The following is a 5,734-nucleotide window of genomic DNA, read 5'->3' on the forward strand; positions in this document are numbered from 1 at the left end:
CTTGAGTTGTTACAGTAAAGGAGTGTGTTATCATGAACTAGGTGGAATATCGAGTTGAAATGTATGTCATCTACCTTCTTTTACCGATATAGAGATGGATAGGTAGTGGATTAGTAGGATTTAGACTTTCTTGTTTGAGATACACGATCATTGTTTATGATTTTCTTTACTAGTGCTTATACTTATTCTTATTCTTATTATTTAGATTTTTAGACTCTATGTTGAAAATTACACTATATCTACATATGGAAATTAATTGGTTTTGTTTTATTTTCTTTTGTGTCCATAGCCTCTTAGAATGATTTTAAAGACATGCTTGAATAGTTTTGAGAAATTATTTTCCTCCATTGAATTTTGAGTTATTGAGTCAAATAACGTCTTTTCTATTTATTTAATGGTTCAAGTCAACACAAAATGTTGAATTACATTACAAAGTTATGTGAGAAAGTAAATAATTTTTAAAAATAAATGACATATCCAAATGATCATTCATTAGCAAACGTATGTGCATACGTGAACCACATATAACAATTACATCTTTGTTTCATTTATCGTGGTATTGTTGGTTTATCCCAAACTTCCATTTTGTAGTTTTACAGTTTGTTGTGGTGGACGTTGTTTATTCTTGACTTCCAATGATTTATATTTTGTGGTGTGGTGATATTTTTTTATCTATCACTAAAAGACTAAACCATGTGACGAATTTGAGAAATTTGAGATGTAGATTTTTTTTTCAACATTCTAGTATGACTTAATTGATAGAATGTTTTCACTTAATTTATGAAATCATGATTTCAAATAATGGAAGAATAAGGGATAAAGTAAGACATTATTTCAAATATTTATTAAGATCTAAAATATGGTCACGGTTTTCTAAAAGGATACAGTGGAGTGCTAAGGCCTCCATAGGAATGACTCCCTAATTTAATTATAGTTTTTGTTTTTCATTAGATCTTTTTCTTTATTTTTGTATCCAATCACAATGTACAAAGTCATTATCTTATTTTCTTTTTTTAAAATCATTCAACTTCTAGGATGTCCTTCAGATGTGCAAAATGCTATATGCTTTTTCATATTATATAATTACTAACACAATTTTCGTCTATATTGGTTAAAATCATAAGCTTCCAAGATCTGATTCAAAATGATATATTTTGAACCCTTACAAGCTTGTGGGCCAGTGGGAACAAAATAAAAATTGGATTCATTGGTAACATGGGGTTGATTTTATTAATCAAACAATAAACAGAAATAAATAGTGCAAAAGTAAAATGCAAGGAATTAAAACGAGTGAGGGTAGGCAGTGTTGGAAGATTCGTTCAAAGAAAATAGACTCAAGGATAAGAATTAACGAGGTTGATTATTATCATTAGCAGAGGATAATTCACAAGTTTAGTAAGTTGTAATTGATATTTTTTGTCGTTCTTGTATAGAGAGCATGTGTACAATTGGTATAGTTGTGTATTTCGTGATTGCTTTGTATGTTGTTTGATGGTCATTTAAATGTGGGCTAACTTACTCGTACATATTTGTATGCTCACCCCATTAGATTTTTTATGTGTTGAAATGAGCAATGCTACATTAGTGATGCTAAAACAGGGACTTGGAGAAAAGATTGATTATTTTTTATTGTTGTGAAGATTTTGAGTTGAATCTACAAGTATTGTTGCTTATACTTCCCGTCTTGAATAATTTATCTACGTTAAAATAGTTCAACTCGCTTTTTGCGTACTATTGTTGTTTTTAATTGATTAATTTTCTATTAGATTCCCCGTTAGATTGATCCTAATAAAGCTATCAAAAATTCAAGTAACTTTGTGAAAGTGATATAGTAACGGTTCAAGCAAACAAGCGTACTTAATCGAGCTTTTAGATTTACTAAATTTGATAAAAAATTCATTAGTTCCTCAAACTAACGAAGGCTCAAAATTAGAATTTATCGAAATAATTAAATGAAGCGTAGTATAATTTAGACATTTAAAAGTATATAAAACATGAGAAGGTAATGATAAGATACATAAGTGACATAGACCTCATATATTATTTTAAAGCTTATTTTGGTCAAAATGAATATAGTGAGGAATTGATTCTAACACCTTACATCTTTCCAATTCTAGATATGAAATTACATTCAATGCCCAATACTGATATTGTTGAACCTAAAGTGAATTACATTTGCTATACTAAGCAATTAGAAGGTTGAACTAGACCCAAGGTAGTTCCTGTTGCATATTCACACGATGCTTGGGCAATTTGATCCTTGAATATCAACTTTACATCTTTCAATCTTATTTCGTTGCATGGCCTTGCAGGGCTACACTCAAAGTTTATACCTACTTCAGTAGCTGACGTTCCATGGATGTCTTCATATCTTACATTACTAATCTTTACTCCAGAAGCCTAATATATTCATATTATATGTATATATATTACTGTTACAACAGTTTGAAATAATAACGATGGAAAAGAAAGAAAGAAAATGAAATCTCCAAAAAAACTTTGAAGCAAATTATAGTAAACAACTAATTTTGAAGTTATGTAGTAAAAGTAATTACTATTACATGAGGTGGAATTGTTTTTAATATCTTGAAATAATCTTGAATGGAAACTTTGAAGCATAAAATAAAGTTGAGTTACAATTCAGTTTTTGAAAACTTTTATAACGTATAATAAAGTCCATAAACATCTAAATTTAAAGACGAGTAGTTAATTACATTTATAATTTTGTACAATTATATATTATATTTCTTAATCTTAACACGTGATTTTTTTTTAAAAATTAACACCATACATTCATACATATATATAATATATATAAGTAATACTTGGATCCGATATGTTTATGCACTATCATGTATGTTACCTCTAACATAAACAAAATATTTAAATAAGAAAAATAAAAAATTTCACCAAAAAATTATGATTTAAGAATTTGATAAAGAATTAAAGAATGCATTAAATTTCTTTTGATATATGGTTTGAACATTTATGATCGGAATGAATGAGGAAATGGTTACCTGACCGGGGAGCCTTGGTTATGTGGGCAGTAATTTTGATCAATGATGAGAGGGTTGTTGACATTGTCAAAACACATGTGTTGAAAAAGAATGTTCTTTGCAAACCCATTGCTGGGCCTTGCCCCAAGATTTAATCCTCACTCCATCATTGTTCCGTTGAAATGAGCTGTTTTTAATGTCACATTTTCCACTCCAGCCTCTTCCCACCATTTCCCCAAACTCCCAATGCTACAACACAAATTTCACATTCCCACTCACTTTGTCATTGTAAGTGCAAAGATAACATTAACACCCGTAAAATGTTATTTACAATTTAATTAAAATTTGTAAGAATACCTCTTAAAAATCAAGTATAAAGGATTATTATGAGAGACACTCATTTGATTTTTTTTTTTTTTTTTTTTGTCATTTATCCCTATAGCTTACCTGATTCCATGTCCAGGTCCACATGCAAGTCTTTCCATCCATAAATGGAAGTCCCAGGGCCAATTGAGATGCAGTCGTCCCCGGTCGAATGTTTGAATTGAGAATGGTAACATTTGATGATCTCTCCACATGAATGCCATCAGTGTTGGGGCTATTGCTGGCAGCTAAGACTTTCACTCCTTGAATCTTCCACGTCTTGACAGTCATACACAACAATGTGATACATTTGGCTGTTAACTGAAGATAATCCATTGATCAATATATTCTGTGAATCTGAAACTTCCAACGTCTGGAATTAGAAAACAAACAAAACAACATTGATTATTATTTAATGATAGATAAAACCCTAAAAAGGAATATTCAAATTTTATTTAAATTTGGCATACTGTTGCGCCAAGAGAGCAAGTGTTGATCCCTGAGTTTTTGCAAGCCCACAAGGTAGTTCCTTGGCCATCAAGAATGCCACCATAAATGGAAAGTGCATTTATACGTGGAGAAAGAAATCCAGGTTCTTGATTGGCCAGAACCTTAAAAATTCGAAGAAGCCACAAGTGTGCCGTTGATGAGAAAAGGTGATAGAATTATAGTTACAAGGTCCAATAAAGTTACCACTTTGAACGTAGAATCTTCCTTTGGGCACATAAACGGTAGACGCAACTGTAGAGGAGCATGCACGAGCCCATGCAGACTGCAACGCATGAGAGGCATCGGTCTTACCATCCGGCTTGGCTCCAAGATTGACGATATCAAACGTCAATCCACCAGCAGCAGCAGTCAAGGCGTGCTTCTTTAACAGAAGAGCAAGGAAAATTATAACAACAACCATCATTTCAAATCTTAAAAATCTACAAAGGGATAGTCTTTTGCCAAAGTATGGGAAAAATAAAAAGGGCTGTGAAGGCATATTTATAAACTCATAATAAGACAAAATACTTGCATGTTGGCCAATTTACAACTATTTTCTCGGTCCCAACTTAGTTTATAAATATGCCTTCATAAAAAATTTGTAGGAAAACATAAAAATAAATCTTTAGGTGCAGCCCAACTAATATACATAGAAGGATCATAGAAGGATAAAGGTAATGAGTATATTTTTAATGTTAATAATCAAGTCCATTACAAAATTTTAAATAAAGCAAATTCTATCAATGAGGTAGTTTACCGGTCAGTAGACTACTGCCAGTGATATAGTATGTCGATGATTGACTATGAAAGTTTGGATATCTCAATTTTGCTATTATTTTGCAAAGGATGTAGCCTAGCCTAGGCTATAAATACCTTTGTGTAGTCCACGAGTTATCTAATTAGTAACTGTTATTTTAAGAACTTTTTACATTTTACAAAAAAAAAAAGTTAGATTATTAATTTATTACCATGTGATAAACGAATGGGATATAGGCACAAATAGGTAGAGCCATGACTACACCGAATATTGTGCTATATTTGTCAATAATTTTGGTTTGCTTGCGTTTCTTAATAAATGTGTGCATTTTCCTTTAAACTAAACCAGGCAACAAAAATAACATTTAAAAATATATAAAGGAATAGTTTGCTGCATGACAAACTATTATAGGATAATTTGGAGGATGCAAAACATATGAGAATTTATTTAATACTACAGAGTAAGGGAGAATTTTCCATACTACCTAATTTTCATCGTACACTACAAATATGATAGCAGTAACATTTAAGAATAATGTGTGGGTTCATAAAAGAAATTGACATGACGTGTTAGGTTATAAATGTGCGTTCGATCACCAAGTGTATATATCTTGAATAATAGTGGTGTAAGTGTTTTTTTTCATGAAATTAGTTAGGAAGTTGAGTTTAAAAGTGGTTAGACATTGACCAAAATATGGCTCACTTAAGATAGAAGAGGTAAATATGAAGTGACGTTGGGAAATGTAATTGATATATGAGGAGGAGGAGGAGTGTTGGACAATGATGGGAAGTATAATTGTCCAAGGAAATGAATTACCAATAGAAAAACTCCTTTTTAGGAATGAAACATAATTTCACGTCTCTCCCACCTAATTAACCCTCTTTTGGGCTATCACATCTCTTCTTTTGTTGTGTATATTCATTAGATTTCTAGTTACATTGATGATTACTTTTTTGTCGTTAAGGTTGGTTCATGGAATGATAATTAGGACCTTTAGTTAATCAAAGCTAGACATTGTCATAAGATCTTTTTGTTCATTGTATGGAATATACATTTTTATAAAGTATGGAAATAAACAATCATATACTTCTCCACTAACTCTTTTATTTTAATATAAATTTTTTATGAG

The 5,734-nt window shown here is 30.9% G+C and overlaps 1 pseudogene; it reads right to left on the reverse strand.

The window, feature by feature from the left end:
* Positions 1–2,003: 2,003 nt before the first annotated feature.
* LOC127143755 (polygalacturonase-like) lies at positions 2,004–4,415 on the reverse strand (annotated as a pseudogene).
* Positions 4,416–5,734: the final 1,319 nt, after the last annotated feature.

This window comes from Cucumis melo, unplaced genomic scaffold, assembly GCF_025177605.1.
Source record: "Cucumis melo cultivar AY unplaced genomic scaffold, USDA_Cmelo_AY_1.0 utg001407l, whole genome shotgun sequence".
Taxonomy (NCBI): Eukaryota; Viridiplantae; Streptophyta; class Magnoliopsida; order Cucurbitales; family Cucurbitaceae; genus Cucumis; species Cucumis melo.